This window comes from Miniopterus schreibersii (assembly GCF_964146895.1).
Source record: "Miniopterus schreibersii genome assembly, chromosome: X".
In the NCBI taxonomy this organism is placed as follows: domain Eukaryota; kingdom Metazoa; phylum Chordata; class Mammalia; order Chiroptera; family Miniopteridae; genus Miniopterus; species Miniopterus schreibersii.
Window position 1 is genome coordinate 49062064 of NC_138104.1, and position 18671 is coordinate 49080734.

The following is an 18671-nucleotide window of genomic DNA, read 5'->3' on the forward strand; positions in this document are numbered from 1 at the left end:
AAAGGACAAAATAGAATTACTGAAGATAACAATTAAAATGGATAAAATAAAAATATAATCAAGAACATCAACATCAGAATGGGTGAAACAAAAAAACTCTGTAAGTTAGAAAAAGGAACTTTTAAATTGTCCAGTTAAAGAAGAACAACAACTTGCCCTGATTGGGTGGATCAGTTGGTTTGAGAATTGTCTCGTACACCAAAAGGTTGTGGGTTTGATTCCCAGTCAGGGCACATACCTAGTTTGCTGGTTCAATCCCTGGTCAAGGCACATGTGGGAGGCAGCTGATCGATGTTTCCCTCTCCATCAATTTTTTTTCTCTCTCCCTTCTTCTCGCTCTAAAAAATTAGCGAAAACCTATCCTCAGGTGAAGATTAAAAAAAGAAAAAGAGCAACAACACCAACCAAATATGACCCAACAAAGTCCAGGACCAGACGGCTTGCTTAACTGGTGAATTCTGCTGAATATATTGAAAAAAAAAATACCAATACTTCTCAAACAGTTTCAAAATTAGAAAGGTGCAGTAAACTTATTTAATGAAACAATGGTTGAAAACTTTCCAAATCTTGAGAGAAATTTAGATATCCAAGTTTATAAAGTTTTAGTTCACCATACAAATTCGCTTAATGAGATCTTTTTACCAAACACATTATTAAAAAAAAACAACCAAAAAAAAAAAAAAACTGTCAAAAAACAAAATACATAGAGAACCTTGTAACTAACAAGGCTACTCCCATAAGCTTATAAGCAGATTCTCAGCAAAAATCTGACAGGCAGGGAGAGGAGGAGAGAGAGAGAGAGAAACATCAATAATGAGAGTCACTGATTGGCCGCCTTCTACACACTCCTTACTGGAGATCAGGCCCAGAATGCAAGCGTGTGCCCAGACCGTGAATCAACCCTGATTTCCTGGGTTATAGGTTGATGCTCAACCACTGAGCCACTCCTGCCAGGCTGGAGCTGTGTTTTTCAAAACAAACAAAATAGACAGATAGTTATGCTAACTAATAATAAACAAGAGAAGTATCAAATAAAAAAAATCATAAATGAAAGAGAAGATATTACCTAATACTACAGAAAACCATAGGGTAATAAGAGATTACATGTCAACACATGGGATAACATAGAATAAACTGATAAATTCCAAGAAACATACAACCTGCAAAGACTGAATCAGGAAGAAATAGAAAATCTGAACAGACCAGTAATAAGTAAGGAGATTGAATCATTAATCAAAAATCTCTCAACATAAGAAAGCCCAGGACCAGATGGCTTCAATGGAGAATTCTACCAAACATTTTAAGAATTAATGCCACTCTTTCTCTAACTCTTTCAAAATACTAAAGAGGAGTGGAGGAGGAACAAGATGGCAGTGTACCCGCCGCCTCCCACAACCACACCAGAATTACAACAAAAATACAAAACCACCATCACTCAGAACCTCCTGAAATCTACCTGAACAGAAGTCCTACAACGAGGGAACTGAAGAAACATCGAGGCCAGTAGGAGGGGCAGAGATGAGGGTGGATCAGGGCTGAATCTCAGAGACACAGTCACAGGCCCACACCCTGTGCAGTGGGTAAAACAGGGAGGGATATCTTGGCCGTGGATGTTTCCCGGAGGAGTGAGTGGTCCTAGCCCACAACAGGCCACCCAGCCCAGAATTCCAGTGCTGGGAAGAGAAGTCCCCACAACTTAGGACTGTGAAAACCAGCAGAGATTGTGGCTGAGGGATTTGGGGGCTGCAGGAGTCCCAGGCAGCTCCTTTTAAAGGGTTTGTGTATGGACTCACTCAGACACACTCCCTCTGAGCTCCAGCACTGGGCAGCAGCTTGAAAGGAACCTGGGACATTCGAGGAGGAACTGACTTGCCTGAAGACATGGCAAGAGTTGGAGGAGCAGCTTTCTCCTAAACAGAAGAGCTGGCAGAGGCCATTGCTCATCAGGGAGCCTTCCCGCCACAGAGCCAGCAGGCAGGAGCCATATTGAATCTCCAGCACCTGACTCACAACTTTGGCCTGGCCCTGGTGATTCCCAGAGACCCAGCCCCACCCCCATTTGCAATCTCATTCAAGCCATTTCAGTGGCTTTTCTAAAATTAAAACCATTTCCCTTAAAAACGGGAACAAGACAGGGATGTCCACTTTCACCACTCTTATTCAACATAGTACTGGAAGTCCTCGCCATAGCCATCAGACAGGAAGAAAACATAAAAGGTATACAAATTGGAAAGGAGGAAGTAGAACTGTCATTATTTGCAGATTGCATGATATTGTACATAGAAAACCCTAAAGGCTCCATCAAAGTACTACTGGATTTGATAAACAAATTTGGTAAGATAGCTAAATACAAAATCAACATCTGGAAATCAATGGCTTTCTTATACAGGAACAATGAACTTTCAGAAAGAGAAACTAAAAAAAAAATACCATTTACCATTGCAACCAAAAAAATAAGATACCAAGAAATAAACTTAACAAAGGGTATAAAAGACCTGTACTTGGAAAACTATGGGACACTGAAAAAAGAAGTAGAGGAAGATATAAACAAGTGGAGGAATATACCATGCTCGTGGATTGAAAGAATTAATATCATTAAAATGTCCATATTACCCAAAGCAATCTATAGATTCAATGCAATTCTTATTAAAATACCAACAGCATATTTCAGGGATCTAAAACAAACATTTTGAAAATTTACATGGAACCAAAAAAGACTCCAAATAGCTAAAGCCATCTTGAGAAAAAAGAACAGAGTGGGAGTGATCACTTTACTGAACATTAAACTGTACTGCAAAGCCATTGTAATCAAAACAGTCTGGTATTGGTACAACAACAGACATATAGATCAATGGAACAGAACAAAAACCCAAGAAATAGACCCACAACATTATGGTCAGTTAATATTTGACAAAAGAGGCAAGAGTATACAATGGAGTAAAGACAGTCTCTTCAATAAAAGGTGCTGGAAAAATTGGACAAATACATGCAAAAAAAAAAAAAAAATGAAACTAGACCACCAATTTTCACCATACACAAAAATAAACTCAAAATGGATAAAAAACTTAAATGTAAGATTTGAAACCATAAAAATCCTGGAAGAAAACATAAGCAGTAAAGTCAAATATATCCCACATAGTGGAATTTTCACTGATGCACCTAGGGTAAGAGAAACAAAAGAAAAACTAAACATATGGGACTACATAAAACTAAAAAGCTTCTGCACAGCAAAGAAAACAGCCTCAAAATACAAAGGAACCCCACAGTCTGGGAAAACATATTTGCCAAGGATGTCTCTGATAAAAGGCTAATTTCCAAAGTGTACAAAGAACTCATGCTACTCAGCAAGAAGAAGAAAAACAATCCATTTGAAAAATGGGCAAAGGACCTGAATAGACACTTTTCCAAAGTGGACATACAGATGGCCAAGAGACATATGAAAAAATGCTCAGTGTCCCTAATCATCAGAGAGAGGCAAATTAAAACCAAAATGAGGTATCACTTCACACCTATAAGAATGGCTACCATCAACAAATCAACAAAAAACATGTGCTGGCAAGGATGTGGAGAATGGGGAACCCTAGTACACTGCTGGTGGGAATGCAAACTGGTGCAGCCACTATGGAAAACAGTATGGAGGTTCCTCAAAAAATTAAAAATGGAGCTGCCTTTTGACCCAGTGATCCCACATCTAGGAATATATCCTAAGAATCCTGAAACACTAATCAGAAAGAATATATGCACCCCCGATGTTCATAGCAGCACAGTTTACAATAGCTAAGATCTGAAAACAGCCCAAGTGCCCCTCAGTAGATGAGTGGATAATAAAGCTGTGGGACATATACACCATAGATACTACTCAGCTGTAAAGAAGAAGGACCTCGTACCCTTTGGAACTGTATGGATGGACCTGGAGAATATTATGCTAAGCAAAATAAGCCAGGCAGAGAAAGACAAACATCACATGATCTCACTTATATGGGAATCTAAAGAACTTGATAAACTGATGGGCAGAATAGATTCAATGACATGAAAGCATGGATCAAACAGGAATCTCAGAAGGATGGAGGAGGGTGGGTGGAGGGGGAGAGTTTAACCAAAGAATTCATAGGCATGTATGCACAACCCAAGGACATGGAACATGGTGTGGAGAGGGACTATGGAGGTGGGTGGGAAGAGGTGGAATGGGTCATTGGGGAGAAAAAGGGAGCTCTGCAATATTTTAAACAAAAATAAACAAAATAAAATAAAATGTTTAAACTTAAAAAAAAAAAATTAAAGAGAAAGAAACACTCCCAAACTCATTCTACAAGGCCAAAATTACCCTGATACAGGACACTACAAGAAAAAAAAAAATACTGGTCAACCCCAGTGGTGAATATAGATGCAGATATTTCAATAAAGAACTAGCAAACTGAATTAAATAATACATTAAAAGGATCATACATCATGATTAAATTAGATTTGCTCCTGAAATTCAGGAGTGATTCAACATATACAAAGAAATAAATGTGATACAACTCATTAATAAAATGAAAAATAAAAAAACGTGATAATCTCAATAGGTTCAGGAAAAACATTTAAAAAAATACAGCATCCTTCCTTATAAAAATTCTCAGCAAATTGGGTATTGAAGGAACATATCTCAGCATAATAATGGCCATACAGGACAACCCCATAGTTAATATTGTATTTAGTGTTGAAAGTTTAAAATATTTTCTTCTAAGATCAGGACAAGAATAGTGTCCACAGTCACCAGTCTTCAACATAATAATGGAAAGCCTAGCCAGAACCAGTAAGCAGTAAAAATAAATAAAAGCAATTCAAATAAGAAAGAAATAATTAAAATTGTCTTTATTTCCATAAGATTTGATTTTGTAGGCAAATTCTACAAATTCAATAAAAAATTGTTAGAACTAATCAATAAATTCAGTAAAGTTGCAGAATACAAAATCAACAGACAGAAGTCAGGTATGTGTCCATACACTAACAATGGATTTCCTAAAAAAGAAAAATTTCATTCACAATAGCATCACAATCACACACTTAAGAAGAAAATTAAAAAACACACAGGAATAAAATACTTAGGAATACATTTAAATAAGGAAGTGAAAGATCTGTACACTAAAACTATAAGAGTTTTTAAAATATACATATCTTTATTGATTTCAGAGAGAGGAAGGGAGAGAGAGAGAGAGAGAGAGAGAGAGAGAGAGAGAGAGAGAGAAACATCAATGATGAGAGAGTCATTGATTGGCTGCAGCCCGCAACTCGGGCATGTGCCCTGATGGGGAATCGAACCCCGATCCTAGGTCGACGCTCAACCACTGAGCCACGCCCGGCTGGGCTAAAACTATAAGACTTTGATGAAAGAATTTGAGGAAGACACAAACAAATGGAAAGATAGCTCATGTTCATGGATCAAAAGAATTAACATTGAATGTAAAGTGTAATTGAAAAATAAAATGAAAACATAAAGGTAGAGTACTAGCTTTAAAAAATTAATGTTATCAAAATGCCTATACTACCTAAAGCTTTCTAAAGATTTAACACAATCTCACTCAAAATTCCAATGGCATATTCTATAGAAATAGAACAAACAACTCTAAAATTTCTATGGATCAACAAATAGACCTCAAAGAGCCAATCAGTCCTGAGAAAGAACAAAACTGGAGGCATTATTCTTCCTTTTTTCAAAGTATAATACAAATCTATAGTGTACAAAATAGTGTGATCTTTGTGTAAAAGTAGACAAATAGACCAATGGAATAAAAGAGTAAGCCCAGGAATAAGCCCTCACAGACACAAGCATCTAATATTTTCCAAGGGAACAAAGATTACACAATGGGAAAGGTTAGACTCTTCAATGACGGTATGGGGAGAAACTGCCTTTCTTGGCTCCTCCTGTAGACTTTCCTGAAATCTCTCAAAGGTTCACAAATTGCAAAGCAGCAGCATCTAGCCTTGGTGTGTTCCTTATCGCTCACTAAGTGGCCCAGGACTGGCACTAGTGGCAACCAGTCTTGGTTTGCAGCTTTTTCTCTCCTGGGCACCACCAAGCCCAGCACAAGTACTATCTATCTGCAGATAGCTCTGTAGCTTGTTCCAGGTGGCCCCAGGCTGGGCACAGATCATGGCTGACCTTTCACCCTCTTCGAGGCTCCAGATCCAATACACTTGGCAGACAGCTTCAGACTAGAGGAGATTAAAGCCTTACCACCTCTACAAGAAAAACAATCAAGGGGCAAACTTGGAGAGCACCAAAGAACCACTGAATCAAGTCTTGCTTCATAGGGTCAGCTCCTGTAAGGTAGTCACAGCCAATCCTCACAGCTGATCAGCCTGGAGGTCAATCCTTCCCAATGATGTCAACAGCAACCAAGGCTCAACTACAATTGGACACTACTCACAGCCGACACAGAGAGGCACACCTGGAGTGACCAGCTCCTGTGATTGAGGAGGCTGTGCTACTGGGCTTTACAGTATACCTACTACACAAGGCTACTCTACTGATTCTGGGAGATGTAGAAGCTCTACCTAATAGAAAAAAATATAGGGAAGCAGCCAAAATGTGGAGACAAAGAAAAAAGCCCCAAATGAAATGACAGGATAAATCTCCAGATTAAAAGCTATCTTTTGACCCAGTTATCCCACTTCTAGGAATATATTCTAAGAATCCTGAAACACTAACCAGAAAGAATATATACACCCCTATTTTAATAGCAGTACCATTTACAATAGCTAAGATCTGGAAACAGCCCAAGTGCCCATCAGTAGATGAGTGGATAAAAAAAGCTGTGGGACATTTATGTTGTGGAATACTATGCAGCTGTAAAGAAGAATGATATCTTACTCTTTGGGACAGCATGAATGGAGCTGGAGAATATTATGCTAAGCAAAATAAGCCAATCAGAGAAAGACAAGTTCCACATGATCTCACTCATATGTGGGATCTAAACACAAAAATCTGATGAACAAAACAGATCCAGAGACATGGAAGCATGGAACAGACTGACAAATCTCAGAGGGGAGGTGAGGGTGGATGGATGGTGGGTGGGGAGAGATTAACCAAAGAATTTATATGCATATATGCACAACCCATGGACACAGACTATAGTGTGGTGGAGGCCTGGGGTGGGGAGTGGGTGCAGGGTGGAAGGGGTCAATGGGGGAAAAAAGACATCTGTAATATTTGGAACAAAAAAAAAAAAAAAAAAGGAAAGAAAAAAGCAGGGATACATCAAATTTCAAAGCTACACTAACACAAAAAGAGCAATCAACCAAATAAAAATGTGACCAATGGAATGGGAAAAAATATTTATGAATTATATATCTGATAAGGGGTTAATATTCAAAACATATTTAGAAAAAGCTCATACAACTCAATAGCAAAGGACAAACAATATGATTTTAAAATGGAACAATAATTAGTGTTTATTTCTTTTTTCCCTTATTTTATTAATTTTATTGGGGTGACATAGGTTAATATGATTACATAAGTTTCAAGTGTACATTTCTATGATTCATGATCTGTATATTGCATTGTGTGCCCCCCACCCAAAGTCAAATCTTCTTCCATCACCATATATTTGACCCCCTTTACCCTTTATTACCTCTCTCCTCCCCTTCCATCTGGTAACCACCATACTGTTGTCTGTGTTTATAAGGTTTTTGTTTGCTTTTCTTGTTTATTTGTTGCTTTCAGTGTTACATTCCACATATGAGGGAAATCATATGGTTCTGAGTTTTCTGTCTGGCCTATTTTGCATAGCATGATATATTCATGATCCATTCCTATTTTTGCAAATGGCAGTATTTTATCTTTTCTTAAGTCTGGGTAGTATTCCATTGCATCTATGTACCACATCTTCTTAATCCAATCATCTATTGAAGGACGCCATTTGTTTCTATGACTTGGCCACTGTCAATGATGTTGCAACGAACATAGGGATACATATCATTTGAGAATAAATGTTTGCGAATTATCAGATAGATACCAAGAAGAGGAGATGATGGGTTATATGACAATTTTATTTTTAATTTTTTGAAGAATCTCCATACTGTTGTCCATAGTGGCTGTACCAGTTTACATTCCAACAAGCAGTGAATTAGGGTTCCTTTATCTCCACAACCTCTCCAACACTTGTTATTACTTGTTGTGTTAATAATAGCCATTCTAACAGATGTGAGGTGGTATCTCATTGTAGTTTTGATTTTCATTTCTTTAATTGGTAGTGAAGTTGAACATCTTTTAACATATCTGTTGGCCATTTGTTTGTTTTCTTGGGAGAAGTGTAGTTAGTCTGTTTTTCCAAATAATGCATACAAATGGCCAAAAGGTATATATAATGTTGCTGAATATAGTTAATGATTAGGGTAATTCAAAGCAAAACCACAATGAGATATCACCTCTCACCTGTTAGAATAGCTATGAAAAAGAGACAAGAGATAACTACTGTTGACAAGTGTGTGCAGAAAAGGGAACACATGCACCTTTGGTTGAAATGTAAATTGATGCAACTACTATGAAAAAAACTAGAGGGAGGATGTTCCTCAAAAATGAAAATAATAAGTAGAACTAACATGATCTAGCAATTCCAATTCTGGGTATTTATACAAGAAATGTAATCAGTGTCTTGGAAAGCTATCTGGACTTTTATATTCACTGCAGCATTATCTTCAATAGCCAAGGTGTAGAAATAATCTCAGGGTCTATATATGGATGAATGGATAAAGAAGATATAAATTATATTCAGCCATAAAAAATAAGTTAGTCTTGCCATTTGTGACAACATGAATGGTTCCTGAGTACATTATGCTAAGCTAAGTAATCAGAAAGAGAAAGAGAGATACTGGATAATATTCCTTATATGTGAAATCTTAAAAATAAACGTAACTTATATGGTATTTGTCTTTCTCTGTCTGTCTTATTTCACTGAACATAATACTCTCTAGATCCATCCATGCTGTATCAAAAGGTAATATTTCATTCCCATTTTATGTCGGAGTAGTATTCCATTGTGTATATGTACCACAGCATTTTTTATTGTTAACACCATTACAGATATCCCTATCCCACCCCCCTCAACCTCTTTGCCCACCTCTACCAAACCCTAGCCTCCCCTTCTCTCTGGCCAACACCACATTGTTGTCTGTGTCTGTGGGCTATGCATATAAATTCTTTGGCTAATCCCTTTGCCTTCTTTCATCCAGTCCCCCTTCAGCCTTCCCTCTGACAGCTGTGAGTCAGTTCCATGTATCCATGCCTCTGTTTCTATTTTTGTTTGTTTATTTTGTTCATTTGATTCCACATATAAGTGAGATCATATGATGTCTGTCTTTTTTTGACTGACTTACTTCACTTAGCATAATAATCTCCAGGTCCATCCATACTGTCGTAAAAGGTAATAATTCCTTCTTTTTGTGGCCACATAGTATTCCATTGTGTAAATGTACCACAGATATTGTACCTACTCAGCTGCTGATAGGCACCTGGGCTGTTTCCAGATCTTGGCTATTGTAAATAATGCTGCTATGAAGATAGTGGTGCATATATTTTTTCAAATTGGTGTTTAGAGAATATCAGCATATAATCCCCAAAGTGGGATCACTTTTATGCAGAATCTAAAGAACAAAATAAACAAAGACACAAAACAGAAACAGACTTATAGATATTGAGAACAAACTGGTGGTTTCCAGAAGAGAAGGGGTTTGGGGGTCTGGTTGAAAAGGTAAAAGAATTAAGAATTACAAATTTGTAGTCACAAAATAGTCATGAGGATGTAAAGTACAGCATAGGGAATATAGTCAATAATATTGTAATAACTGTGCAATGCCAGGTGTGTACTTGAAATATTGGAGGAATCACTTTTTAAATTATATGATTACTAAACACTATGCTGTACATCTGAAACTAAACTAAAATAATATTGAATATCCACTGAAATTTTAAAATAAAATTTAAAAAAATAATGTATCAATAAAATAAAATAAAAATATAAAAAATATTTTAAAAACCTAACTCAGAAAGATAATTATGTAGTGCTTCCTTGGGGACAGGGGCTGGGAATTTTGGAAATGTCAGTCAAATGGTATAAACTTCCTCTTATAAGACGAAGTTCTGGGGATTTAATATAAAGCATAATTACTATAGTTAACAATATTTATTATACAATTGGAAGTTGCTGAAAGAGTGTATCTTAAATGTTCTCACCATAAAAATGTGGTAATTATGTTAGGTGGTAGAGGTGTTAACCTTATTGTGATAATCATTTTGCCATATATATATATATATATATATATATATATATATACACACACACACACACATATATATATATAATTATCACATTATACATCTTTAATTTACACAATATTATATGTTAATTATGTCGCAATCAATCTGGTTGGGGAGGTACTCAACAAAGTTATGTTGAATCAATATATGCAGTTTGGTATCCCAATAGAAAATTGTTGGAAGTTATTTTTCCTGTCCTTAATGGAAGAAATTTAACTGAGTAATGCCTAAAATTAAAATCATATAATTTCTTTGTCCACTTATTCAACAAAGATGACTTTGTCCGGTTGCTAAATAATTTTCCAGAAGCAAAAGTAAATTTCAAAGCAAGGTTACTTTTCCTCTAATTAAGTGAGTCCTTACAAAGAGAGCACCAATGCAACAGGATGAAAAATAAATAGCAAATTTTAATGACACTTCCCACCATCTCTGCATACAATGGGGAGGATAAATCCTTAAGGTAGGACAAAATAAAGGTTACAGTGCTCACCACTCCAGGCAAGGAATGACACTCCTTAATGGTATAAATATGAAATCTGTAAAAATCTACAGGTCCTCTTATGTACCATTTTGGATTTTCCTCATCCTGTCAAGAGGTCCAGAAATTATATCAACAGGTCCTGTTAGGTGTAACAGCAATAACACAGAGTTGTATGTCAGGTTACCCTAGAGAGAGGGTCAAAAAATTCATTCTTGTATGGAGTTAACTGGGTGTAATCATGACTCTTACTGAGAGTTTTCAATTATTCATACATTTTACACATACATGTATAACCTAGAAGAATCCTCAAATTATCTCCCTAAAACCTAAATGGGCTCTTTGAATTCACATATGCAATTTTATTCTGGATTATATATACTGCTTGCTAGTTGTGTCATCTTTATATAAATGAGACCAATAATTTCAAATAATTGTGAGGAAGCCTGGTAATCTAAGGGAGCATGTTTGAGACTCAGTTATACCCTACAGGGCTTATAGATTTTTGCCCATTGAGGTGGTGGTAGTGATGGTGGTGGTGGTAGAGTTGCAAGTTGGTACAAGAAAAAAATTACTCTTTATGCAAAACCTGCAATAGTACCTGACATTAAATGAAAACGCACCTTCTAAATTAGAGCTATGATTAATTTTTAAAGTACCAAACTTGGGTAGTTCATGGTATTTCTAAGCTTGATTTATGGCCATAAATTTAAATCAACAATTGTCCCAAATCAAATATTAACCGTTTGATTGATATATTCCTCTCTCACTACCATATAGGTTGCTGAATCTTTAGTTCTCAATATGTAAAACATAATGTTTTGAACTATGAATGAGCCATATGCTATAAATGTTATTCAGTTTTCAAAGCCCATGTTAAATTTCCCCTCCTTTGTGAAAACTTGTTTGGCAATTTCTACCTCAAAAGACCTCTTTTTCAGAATTATCCTATTACTTTGTGCCTAATCCCATGCCATGAACTGTATTCTTCTTTCCATTAGAGCTATTTGCATTCTGGACTTTAAGTTTCTCAAGGGTGGGGACATGTTTGATTTATCTTTATATCCCCCATAGTGACTATAGTAGATTTTCAATAAATATTTGCATTACTTCAACAAAGGCAACCAACACTAACAAGTATCAAATTCTGGTGCTCTCATGACATTGTATTTACCACAGGTCAGATACTATAATTGTGTTCAAATTGCACAAATCTGAACTCAAGGCAGCTTGGAATTGTAGAAGTATATATGCAATATGTAGTTAAAGGAAAATTAAACTTAAATATGATTTCTGAAAAGAAAATTCTTCCACAATTTGACCACAAGTTCCGCAGAGCATGTTTTGTCTCATAGCTTTCAGTACAATGCGTTTGATATTAGACAATGGACCAGTGCACATAGATATTGGGGTTTATCCTAATATTGCATGCAATTTCTCAAACTGTCATAAGCCAAAAGCAGAAAACAATTAATGAATCTTATTAAAATATGTAAAAATCTGAGAGTGGTTTAGCCATTTAAGGACAAGAACAAGCAAGCCCTGGCCTGGTAGCTCAGTTTGTTAGAGCCTTGTCCTGATTTGCCAAGGTTGTGGGTTCTATCCCCAGTCACAGCATGTACAAAAATCAACCAATGAATGCATAAATAAGTGAAACAACAAATAGATGTTTCTCTCTCTCTCTCTCTCTCTCTCTCTCTCTCTCTCTCTCTCAATTAATCAATCAATATTTTTTTAGAAACTGAAAGACAATGGGTTATAGTGGATGAGAATGAACTTTTCATTCTATCACTATCAGTGGAATGTTGAAATAATCAGTTAAACTGTCTGGTCTTCAGTTTTCTCATCCAATAAATGTAGATAGAAACACAGGACCATTCATTTGAGAGCATGAAAGAATAGGTTGGATTAGATAAATTTTGTACTGGAAACAATTGTAAAAGCTAAAAATATGCATAAAATTACACTTTTTAGGCATTGAGAGGAAACCAGTACAAACATGACTTGTGGGTTTATGATCTTGAGAGAAGCAAAACATACAAGGTGAGCTCTAAATTTACCTTTACTTATTCTCAATGGCTTTACCCAAGTTATGATATAGGGAAATAAAACTCAAGTATAAAGCAGCAGTCTTACTGGTCTGAGAAGGGAGTGTATGGAGGTTGAGTCTACTAAAGAAGCTGAAATTTAAGAGACACAATATAGAAAGATAAATATACATATTAAAATCTCTCAATTATTTAGCCAACTCCGAAGCTGCACATTTTACAGGCAAAGACTCCAAGTAATCACTGAATGGAAGCAGAAATTTATACAGCTATGCCACGTTGGGGAGAAAAGATGGTGTTTAAATCCTGCCAAATTCAAGGGGCTTTGTGACATTGCAGGTGATGCTAAAGGGAAAATAACAACACAGAAAGAGTAAGGACAACACCCTAGGGATAGTATTATTACATCATAATACTAAGGACTAAAATAAAATACAGGTTCTAATAAAGCATAAAGCTAAACCCTAAGAGTGTCAAGAGTATCAAGTAAAAGGAAACTTAACTGATACTGGCCTGGTAACTCAGTTGATTAGAGTGTAGTGCCAATACAACAAGGTTGCTGGTTAAATTGCTGACCAGGGAACATGCAAGAATCAACTAAGAATGCATAAATAAGGGGAACAACAAACTGATCTATAATAAATAAATAAATAATCAACTTTGGAGAAGGATATCATCATCCAGAGTGTCAACACATTTTTCAACGTATACAGCCTATAATAAAACTTATTAGACAAGAAAAAAATTGCACAATAACTGAATGTCAAGAAAAAATAAAATAAAAATGGCGACCTATGAAACACCTTTCATCCCAGTAAAAATATCTTCTAAAAAAGATTAAAATAATATTTCAGAAAAATAAACCCAAGAGAATGTTTTGCCAGCAGTCTTACATCACAAGAAATACATTTTTATTTTATCAAATTTTAGATGTGACAATGGTTTATAAAATTATATATGTTTAAAATGCTCAACTCTATAATGTATCATCTGTCTATTGCATTGTGTTCACCACTCAAAGTCAAATCTCCTTTTGTCATCGTATATTTGACCCCCTTTACCCTCTACTAGCTCTACTCCAGCCATTTTTCTGCCTGCTAACCAACATACATTGTCTGTGTCTATGAGTTTTTGTTAGTTTGCATTGTTTGCTCATTTGTTGCTTTCAGTTTTATATTCCACATATGCAAGAAATCATGTTTCTTAATTTTTTTCATTTCACTTCTCTTAGTATGATATTATCAAGATCCATCGATGTTCTCACAAATGGCATCATTTCATCTTTTCTAATGGCTAAGAAGTATTCCATTATATATATGTAACACTTTTTAATCCACTTATCTATCAAAGGACACTTCAATTGTTTCCATGTTTTGTCAACCATGAATGATGTTGCAATAAACATAGGGTACATATATTTTTATGAATAAATGTTTTAAAATTCCTCAGTTAGATACCCAGAAGTGGGATTGTTGGGTCATATGGTAACTCTATTGTTAATTTTTGCAGGAACCTCCATACTGTTTTCTACAGTGGCTGTACCAGTCTACATTCCCACCAGCAGTGAATGAGGGTTCCTTTTTCTCCACAACCTCTCCAACAGTTTTTATTACCTGTCTTGTTGATAATATCCATTCTAACACGTGTGAGGTGGTATCTCATTATAGTTTTTATTTGCATTTCCCTAACTGATAGTGAGACTGAGCATTTTTTCATATGTCTCTTAGCCTTTGGTATGTCTTCTTGGGAGAACTGTCTGCTCAGGTCCTCTGCCAATTTTATTTTAAGTGGATTGTCTGTGTGGTTTTTTTGTTGTTGTTGAATTTTATGAGTTCTTTATATGTTTTGGATATGGATACCTTATCAAAGGTGTTGTTTGAAAATATCTTCTATTTGGTTGGTTGCCATTTTTTTGTTGATGGTTCTTTTGATGTGTAGAAGCATTTTAGTTTGAAAACTACAAAAATTACTTTAAAAAATTGAAAAGCCAAAAATAGCATATCTAAAACATACTGTTTATCAACTTGAACTTGTTTTCCATCTTCTTTTTTTTTTCTTTCATATTCAATATTGTATTGATGATTAGCAGCAGGCTTGTAAATGGTTGTGACGACTTTGTCCAGTTGTGATAACCTTACAGGTTTAGAAGATTTTTCTATTTGCAATCTCTATAATCTCATGTAGTTTTCACTTGCAGCAAGTTGGCATTCAGCTCTTTGTACTACTGTTTCTTCCAATGAAAGATGAGCTTATCTGATGAGCTCTCAATAAATAATGTTAATATTTGCCCTCCAACACTTTGCAAGACAAATGAACAGTCTCTAAGGGCTCTGACTGAAGCAGCTTCTCTGCCAATATCATGAATATTTGCAAAATCTTCATTAAAATAAATGACACCTCTGTCATTCCTTGATTCTTGTCAATCTACAGTTTCCCAATTTCACCTCTTCCAAGGGCTTTACCACATTGCTGTGACAAATAATTATGAGCTTTGATCAGTCACACTCCAGTACATTCCGTGGTGTACATGAAGGAAATCTTGCCAAAAAATTGATGTTCAAAATGTAAAAGGGATCCACAAAAACACAAGGGAGCTGCAGCCAGAGTACTGCCATTATGAAGAAGGAAAGAGTGATTTAGAAGACTCTAAGCCAGCATGATAACAGAACTAAAAGGGTGAGGTGTCAAGCATATGGCATTGATACTTGAACTTGAGCACCATCTGTTATGGGCACAAAATGACATATTTTTATTTCTCTAGGTAAAATTTTAAGCAATAATTCTTGAAAAGTTACTTCCATGTTTTTTAGGAGAAATAACAAATTTATTTTTAATCTTAACTAGTATTATTCTAAATTATTTGTGATATAGGGTTAAGGGTTTGGGGTTAAGAGGATATGTAATTAAAGCAAATAAAGCAAATAAAAATAAAGAAACTAAAGAAGTCACAAAGAAATGAAAGATATTCTGTGTTCATGGATAGGAAGAAAAACATAGATAAAATAATCATATTATCCAAAGAAATATACAAATTTAATGCAATTCACATCAAAATCCCAATGGCATTTTTCAAAGAAATAGAAAAAAAGTCATATTTGTATGAAACCACAAAAGACCCCAAATAGCACATGGAATCCTGGAAGAAAAAAAAACAAAGCTGAAGGTTTCACACCTTCTGACTTCAAATTATTCTACAAAGTGACTATAATCAAAAGAGTACAGTACTGGCAGAAAAACAGACACACAGACCAATGGACTAGAATTGAAAGCCCAGAAATAAACCCACAGTATATGGGCAAATAATTTACAACAAAGCAGCCAAAATCATACAATGGAAAAAAGAAAGCCTCTTTAATAAATGGTGCTGGCAAAATTGGAAAGACACATGCAAAATAATAAAACTAGACTGCTATTAGTTGTCATACACAAATATTAATTCAAAATGCATCAAAGAACTAAATATAACATGAGAAACAATAAATCACTTAGAAGAAAACATAAGTACTATACTTATGAACTTTGGTCTTAGAGAAGATTTTATAAATTTGTTCTTAAAAGCAAGAGAAATTAAAGCAAAAATAAATAAATAAATGGGAGTATATCAAACTAAAATCTTCTATACAGCACAGAAAACATTAAAGAGAATAATTCTAGTTAAGTAAAAGCAATCACAAATTGAATAATAGAACTTCAGAGAGATATAAAGCATACCAGAAAAGGTCAGTATGTCTATTTCAGCCCATCAGTAGATGAGTGGATAAAAAAGCTGTGGGACATTTACACCATAGAATACTATGCAGCTGCAAAAAAGAAAGACCTCTTACCCTTTGGGACAGCATGGATGGACCTGGAGAATATTATGCTAAATGAAATAAGCCAGGCAGAGAAATAAAAATATCACATGATCTCACCTATATGTGGAATCTAAAGAACAAAATAAACTGATGAACAAAAGAGATCCAGTGACATGGAAGCATGGAACAGACTGATAAATCTCAGTGGGAAGGCAAGGGGGGGGCAGGAAAAGATTAACTAATGAATTTGTATGCATATAAGCATAACCCATGGACACAGACAATAGTTTGGTGAAGGCCTGGGGCAGGGGGTGAGTGCAGGGTGGAAGGGGTCAATGGGAGAAAAAAAGGGGAAATCTGTACTTCTTTCAACAATAAAGACAAATTTAAAAAAATAAAATATATGGAGAAGTAACCTATGTGATAATAATGAAACAAAGGTGTGAAAATGTAAACAGAGTTAAATTATTCTAAGTATGTTGTATTGTTTTGGATGTTGTAAAAATGCTAACATAAGATAAAAACTAATGAATTCATAATACATATCCCAATTCTTAGGGTAATCACTGGAAGTATAATAAGAGAATGTGTTCACAAAAAATAATAGATGACAAAAATAAATACTGAAATCAAGTGTTACATCCATTTCCTAGCCTGGTGAAGGTTTAATAATAATGCCCGCATTATAAATTTATTAAATAAAATGTATTACAAAAAATAAGCATACCAAAAATATTTGATACATTTAAATAAGCAGGAAAAAGGAATAAAAAAATGAAGACAAAATGGACAAATAAAAAGTATTAGCACATTATCTCACTTATACGTGGAGTCTAAAGAACATAATAAACTGATGAACAAAGGAGATCCAGTGACATAGAAGCATGGAACAGACTGATGAAGTTCAGAGAGAAGGTGGGGGTGGGAGGGTTGTTGGAAAGAGATTAACCAAAAAATTTATATGCATGTATGCATAACCTATGGACACAGACAATAGTGTGGTGAAGGCCTAGGGTGGGGAGTGGGTGCAGGGTGGAAAGAGTCAATGGGGGAAAAAAGGCCACATCTGTAATATTTTCAAAAATAAATAAATAAATAAATAAATAAATAAATAAATAAATAAATAAAAAAGATAAAAGAATATGTTTCAAGCTGACATCTTAAATATGATTATTAAATCTTGCAATAAAAATGTTCTGTTCAAAAAACTATATTAGCAAGATGAAGGTCATACATGCAAACATATTATTTTTGTATCAATATTGTCTGACATTAAAACAACTGTATTGAGTTTCTTTTGGTTATTGTTTGCATGTATTTTTAATAATCCTTTTATTTCAACAATTTTCTGTTCATGTAAAATGAATCTCCTGTAAATATCATATGATTAAATTTAAATTTTTATTTTTAAATTTTATTTATTTTATTGTTCAAAATAAATATTACAGATGTCCCCTTTTCTCCCCATTGACCCCTTCCACCCCTCAACACCCCCCCCCCCCTTAGTCCCTCACCACACCGTTGTCTGTTTCCTTGGGTTATGCATATAAATTCTTTGGTTAATCTCTCCCAAACCTCACCCCCACACACACCTTCTCTTTGAGATTTGTTAGTCTGATCCATGCTTCCGTGCCATTTAATCTATTTTGTTCACAGTTTATTAAGTTCTTAAGATTCCACATATAAGCGAGATCATGTGATGTTTGTTTTTCTCCGCCTGGCTTATTTCACTTAGCACAATATTCTCCAGGTCCATCCAACCTGTACTAAAGGGTACGAGATTGATCTCTTTTCAGCTGCATAGTATTCCATGGTGTAAATGTCCCACAGCTTTTTTATCCACTCATCTACTGATTAACACTTGGGCTGTTTCCAGATCTTAGATATTGTAAATTGTGCTGCTATGAACACAGGGGTGCATATATTCTTTTTGATTAGCATTTCAGGATTCTTAGAATATATTCCTAGACATGCAATCACTGGGTCAAATGATAGTTCCATTTTTAATTTTTTGAGGAACCTCCATACTGTTTTCCATAGTGGCTGCACCAGCC

At 35.2% G+C, this 18671-nt stretch overlaps 1 pseudogene across 1 annotated transcript; it reads right to left on the reverse strand.

The window, feature by feature from the left end:
• Nucleotides 1–14712: 14712 nt before the first annotated feature.
• LOC308550948 (general transcription factor IIF subunit 2 pseudogene) lies at nucleotides 14713–18240 on the reverse strand (annotated as a pseudogene). The gene is made up of 2 exons: nucleotides 18210–18240; nucleotides 14713–15312 (listed from the first exon to the last, which is right to left on the reverse strand). The product of its transcript is annotated as a general transcription factor IIF subunit 2 pseudogene (transcript).
• Between the last annotated feature and the right edge of the window lie 431 nt (nucleotides 18241–18671).